The sequence below is a fragment of the Fukomys damarensis genome, unplaced genomic scaffold (assembly GCF_012274545.1).
Source record: "Fukomys damarensis isolate Sample0158 unplaced genomic scaffold, DMR_v1.0_HiC HiC_scaffold_14, whole genome shotgun sequence".
In the NCBI taxonomy this organism is placed as follows: Eukaryota; Metazoa; Chordata; class Mammalia; order Rodentia; family Bathyergidae; genus Fukomys; species Fukomys damarensis.
Genome location: NW_022900926.1, coordinates 84558599 through 84565266, shown reverse-complemented (window position 1 = coordinate 84565266; position 6668 = coordinate 84558599).

Here is a 6668-nt window from a genome sequence, read left to right as displayed (position 1 = left end):
TAGTACAATGGAGATCCTGGTAGTAGTAGTGCGAATGTTTTGAGAATTGCTACTGTACTTAAACATACAACCATTCAAGCAATCAGTAGTTTAAATGTTAATTTGTTCAATTTGGTGCATATTACTCCTGTGGTTAAATGTCTGCCAATTTATTTTGATGAATAATTCAAAGTACATAAAATTTACTCAGACTTTCTTTTGCTAGGTGTTTATACTAGAAAACATGGCAAGTGAACTAGATCAAATATCAGCCTAATTGACCAATTTATAGCATTTACTTTTTTGCGAAGAAAGTGTTTACTTGTTTTATAAATAAAAGCTTTAAAAATATGTATATAAATGATGAAGTCCCAATTCCCCAAAATAATGCTTGCTGAGTATTAAGTAGATTTCTTTCTACATATTTATTCCATTCACACACTTTTTTGTTGTTGATGCTGCTCTTTCTCTGTCTCTCTGTCTCTGTCCTCACTTTGTGTGTATGCTTGCTATTCATATCACATAATTTAGATACTTAGATGTACATATAGATTATATGCTTTGCAAAATAAGGGGCCCCTAAATATGTTCACACCCCTATTAACCATAAACTACAAGATGAAATATTTTGTATACACAACTAAGGTTAAGGGTTTTGAGATGAGGTGATTATCTTGGATTTTTTCAGGAGGGTTTAACAATCTCACACCCATAAAAATGGAAGAGTAAACAGAAAATTGGGTCAGTCAATGAGATATGAGGAGTAAATGACTTCCAGTTTTTGACAGTGGAGAAAGGGGCCAATCATATAGATGATGTCAAGGCCTCTAGAAACAGGAAAGTGGTTTCAGTTTGCAGATGTCAAAAAACATAAACCTCAGTTATAAAACTTCAAGGTTGAATTTTGCCAGCGAAGGTAACAAACAGGTAAACAGAATCTCTAATAGAACCTTCAGTAAGCAAGGTAGCCCTGCTGATGTCCTGATTTTAGATTTAAAAGAGACCTATAATTGATTTATAACATACACAATTGTGAAATAATAGGGCTGTATTGCTTAAACCACTGAACTTTTGGTACTTTATTAGACCACTAATAAAAAATTTATACAGATATAAGTATCTTTGTATAACTATTTACATAGTTTTGGAATTTTTTCTTATATATACATGGATACTTGTTCATCACGTTTATAAGGAGAGCTCTACTTATGAGCAAACATTTTCATATTGTGGGTGTAATTTCATAAGAAAAATTACTAAAAATGGAATAGCTTGCTCAAACAAGAGACTCACTTTATCGGGTGAAAACAAATTGTCTTTAAAGAAGATTCTATCAATTAATATTCCCACTAATAATATGATGGGTGCCATATTCCACATTCTTGTCCAAACTGGATACTTTCAAAGTTCAATCTCATTGGCTTTGCCTTTCCCAGGAGTACAAATTGCTATCATAATTATTGAATGTCGTCACTCATTCTTTCCTTGAATCTCACATATATTCCAGTGTAACATTAGAGATCACAGATACTTTTATAAGTGTCCTGTGGTACTAGCTACTCTTTTGGGGGGTACTGGATGTTGAATCCAGGGAAGTTGCATTGAGCCTACATCCCCAGCCATTTATTTTATTTTGAGACAGGGTCTGTTAATAACTAAGATGCCAAGGCTGAGCATGAACTAGTGATCTTCCTGCCTCAGCCCATAGTACTGGAATTATACCTAGACTTTCTCAGTGTTTATGTTTAATTGAAAATAATAATTATTAATTCAGGAAATATTTGAATAGAATTTTGAATAGAAAAACCAAACTTCTGAGCCCTAGAACTTTGTATCTGGACTCAAATGACTGGGATGCTAGCTTACATATTTAGTTTGACACTTCCCCTATCAGAGCTGGAGATGTTAAGTGCACTTTTTCAAAGATCTATCTTAATTCTCAGTTTTAATTTATAAATTAGTATAGCAAGATATAAATAACTAAGAAAATAGAATGTTGCAATAGTATACTATAGTAAAAATTATGGTAATGCATTCTCATCTTGAAAGAATAAAAATATTAATATTTTCAGACAATAGTTAAGCATAGGTAATTGAAAGAAAAAAACAGGAAACAATGCATAATAGGGAAGTAGCTGTCACTCCTTTTCTATTTTTTATCATTTATTTGTTCTGTTCGTGCTCTACTTATCCTTGACAAATTCCTATTTGTTTTCAGATTTTTATTTTTAATTAGCATGGTTGTAGTACATAATGTTTGCATTCTTTGTGGGAAGTTGAGATGTTTACATAACACATTTTAATTCCCTTTTTCATCCCCTCTTCCCCCTCTCTTGATCTACTTTGTTTTTGTTTTTGTATTTTTGCAAACATGTTTACATTTCTTGTTGAACTTGGTACATATACATAATATACCTTAATTCATTTTATTATCCACTTTCCTCCTTCCTTCCTCACCTTCCTCCATCTCTTGATTCCCTTCCTTTTTGAGAAAGATCTGTCTCCCAACTTCCTATTTTTGTATTTTGCTCTTTATATTTACTTTGATTTCTCAGATGAAAGAAACCATGTGATATTTAAACTTGTGCATCTCATTTAATTCACTTAACACTATGGTCCCAAGGTATATCCATTAATAATCTATGTTTTAAAAGATTGTTTTTTTTTTTTCATTTGCCATTTCATTAATTTGTTGTTGTTGCTGTCACTATTACCAGTGTTGTTTTCCTTTTTTAGAAAAAGTTATTTTCAGGTTTACGCTCAAATTCACATTTTAACATGGAAGGATTTTAAAATCACTACAAAATAGGGTATATTCTGCACTGGGAACTCACCCTATAACTCTTTCATGGTTGCTACCACACTTAAAGATATTAAAATGTTTCAAAAAGTTATCCAGAAAAATTTTAAAAGGTAAATGTTCTCTAAATATTTCAAAGAATTTGAAAGCACATTGACTTATTTGTAGACATTTTTGGGAGAAATACTATAGCATTTTATGTATCTACATAAAGAGAACTAGGGCCAAGTTATAGAAGGGAGAGGAAAACTTAGGCTTCTTGGGAAAAAGCTGCAGAAATTTGTTCCATGGTGTGAGAATTAGTTGTTATTAGCTTTGTAGGACAAAATAACAACAGCCTATTTGGAGTGTTGTAGAAGAGATTGTTCTACTGAGAAAAAAAAAAACATATTTAGCTCAAATTTAATGTCCATAACTAAACTTCTATAGCTCCAAAAATTCCATAAAGTCTCAGAAGATACAAACCCAATATAATTAAAGGGGAGTGGTTGAGCTTACACTTGGTACCTCTGGTCAGAGTTCTTAGAAATGCAGGCTACAATAAGTAAGGAATACCACTGAGCTTCCCACAGTCAAACCTTAAGGGCAAAGGAATATCAGATCTGGAAGCAAAAGTACAACAAATACAACTAGGAAGACAAAAATTGTCTGTGGAGCTTGTACAGATTTAAGAAAATATCAAAACTGAAAGAAAAATTTAGAGAAACCAAAATATTCTTGGTAAATCTAATGTAAAATATGATAATCTTATCTTTTTAATGAAATAAATAACATTAACTTGAAAAAATTTGTAGACCACATTTTCAATTTTTTAATATTCCCTTATAGTTTTCCTAAACAAGTTATTTTTTATTTAATTCATTAAAATTACTGGTACATTTTAGGTACAATATGATCACATTCATGGATGGGAATTTGTACCTGTACTTGATATGTCTTGGTTCTTATTTTTTCCCATTCCCTCTCCTTTACCCCCTCCACCTCTTCCTATTTAACACTGTGAAATAAAAATATTTTGCATCTTGCAACTTCTATACCAACAGAAGCAGTTAAAATGTATTTTTGAGAACTATTTTTACTGAATCTGTGGAAATATTACAGATTTCTAATGAATCTTAAAATATTTTTAAGAGCACATTTCTCCTGTGAAGCCCCAAATGGTAACATAAATTCTCCTTTAATTTTTACTTTTTTTTTCATTCCAAAGGATGAGTATGCATCATCCTCACACAATTCAATTTTAAAGAAGCAAAACCAGGAAGCTATTAATTTCACCAACTTATTGATAGAGAAAAATGACACTGGAAATGAAGTATGAAATATTACATCTCTCCACTATTAATTGTATTATATGTCAAGCTCTTGTTCTCTAAAAACAAAAAAATGAATATTAGGAACAAAGGAGGTTAAGAGTAGGAAAATATTCATTGATAGGAAAGCTCCTGAGGGGCAAGAGTGGGCCTTGAGTGGGGAGCCCTGAGGACTCCACTTTACAGAAGAATATTATAGCATGGAACCCATGTGGGTACAACATGTGGCTACAGCCATATCGATAAGGTTACAGGTCTAGTCACTTAAGTAATAGAGGTCCAATTGGAAAACAAGTCATGTAACAAGTGTGGTGGCTGATGTCTATCTAGACTTCATTAGGCACAGTGTTTGTTCTTTGAAGAAATATACAGGTCAGGTCATCTTGTCTTTATCTTGACACCAGTTTCTGACTGATCTGTCCAGGCCACAGTGGTGGAATATTTCACCTTTGCCCTGGCTCTCTCAAGGACCTAGCCTTATTATTTAACTCTGCTGTCTATAATATTATTGCTCTCTTTCTTACACATACTTTTTTATTCCTTGTGTAGGCAATAAAAAAATGTAAGAAATTAATTTATGACCACTATACATATGCAATTAAACATTTCTAAAGGTGCTAAAAATCAAAACAAAACAAAACAAAAAACATTGCGATAGGTGATGGAAAACATGTAGATAAATGAAGAAAAACTTGCATTACAGTGAGGATATAAAATAAATAAAAGGTAGGGCAGGGGATTTAGCACAGTGGTTCCTCAGGCTGCCTTGGAAGCACAGGGACCTGAGCTCAAACCCCAGAATGGAAAAAAATAAGAAAGAAAGAAAGAAAGAAAGAAAGAAAGAAAGAAAGAAAGAAAGAAAAAGAAAGAAAGAAAGAAAGAAAGAGAGAGAAATAAAAGTTAAGAAAGAAACAAGGAAATCGTAACTAAAAATTATACAAGAAAACTGCAACTTTTGGGCCTCAGTTGACGTTACCCAGTGTGATCCATTATCAGCATTACTAGGTGAAATTTAGCCTCCTTTCCTTCCAAACTCATCATACCCCAAATTCCTAGGAATATTGAAAGTTCATAATTTGGTTTAATTGAGAAAGTAAAGAGCAGAAATCTAATTCTAAGGCAAAGGAGAAGGTTGAGAAAACCCAAAGAATGTATAAATTTTCTATTTAAAAACACTGAGCTCATAACTGCAGAGTGCTCTACTACCATTATGGCAGTAGGCCACATTTTCCGGAGGTTTCCTCTGCCTCAAGAAAAGCATATCCTGCATTCTGTTTCTCTGAGTGTACACTTTTTAATTTCTGCCTAATAAAACCTGTGGCATTCCAGCTGTCACAACATGAACATACCTGAGTTGGTGAGTGAGGACTGAGAAAGGAAAGAACACGCAAGCCTGAGTGGAGACCAAGAGAAGTCTGATATATTTCACAGAAACAGTTTCTTTTAAAGGCTTACATCAACAGGAAGCTTTTAAGGTCACACAACAACAGGAAGCACCAATCAATTGTTTTTATCTTTATGTAAAGACCGGATTTCCTGACTCTAACAGATAACATCAGATCTTTGGCTAAGGAGTTCCTGTTATCACAGGGTCAAAAAACAAAACAAGCTTAACAGTGTCCTTGAAAAGAAACAAATGTGAGCTGGGGATTAGCTCAGTGGTTTGGTGGTCTGCCTTGCAAGCACAAGGACCAGAGTTCAATCCCCAATACCAAAAAAAGAAAAGAAAAAATGTTATATTGCATCAATGCCTTAATTATAGAGAAAGAAGTTATTTTCCAAATGTCAAACTCCAATGGGCCATGACTGGGCCCCCACATATCCCCCTTTTTATTATATTTAGAGCAGGGACTTTCCCAGCTCAGCAGAAAGACTGTGCCTGTCTTAGGTGAGAAATGTCCAGAAAAATCCCTTACCCATCATCAAGCCATGAGAATTCTGATACTCATGCTCTGTCTTAGGTTGGATATTTCTCTACACTTCTCTTACTCATCTTTGACTACCAGCCTCTGTAGGGGTTAGACCGTAGGTATGGGAGGCTTAATGTGCAATTGTAAGTCGTGAGTCTTTCCTGCCATGTTCATCAAAGATGAATTCACCATGCACACTAATATGGGTAATATAACACATCCTAGACATACTCTTATCCCAATTGCAATAACAGGATCTAACAATTGGGTGACTGATGCCATGGAAGGTAAGACCTCTTTTATCTGATTGATAAAACACTGAGCATCTTGTACTGCATCAAACTTTAAGGAAGTAGCATTCTGTAGATCCAAAATTTCTTGATGTAACTATTATATCTAGGGAGGTATTTTGATTTTACCAAATACCTTTCACATGCCTTTGTATGTTCTTCCAATCACAGATGGAATTATTATATAACTTATTGGTTACACAAATCCATTTATAACCAGGGTGACACATCAATTGAGAACAAAATTTCAGTGCCCGTATTTCTACTATAAGGGTAACTTAATCATATAATGCATATATCTTTTGTTCTAATCTTTGATCTAAATCTACTTGAATAGTTACAGTATGAGTCACATTTTCATCTAAAACATTAACATATT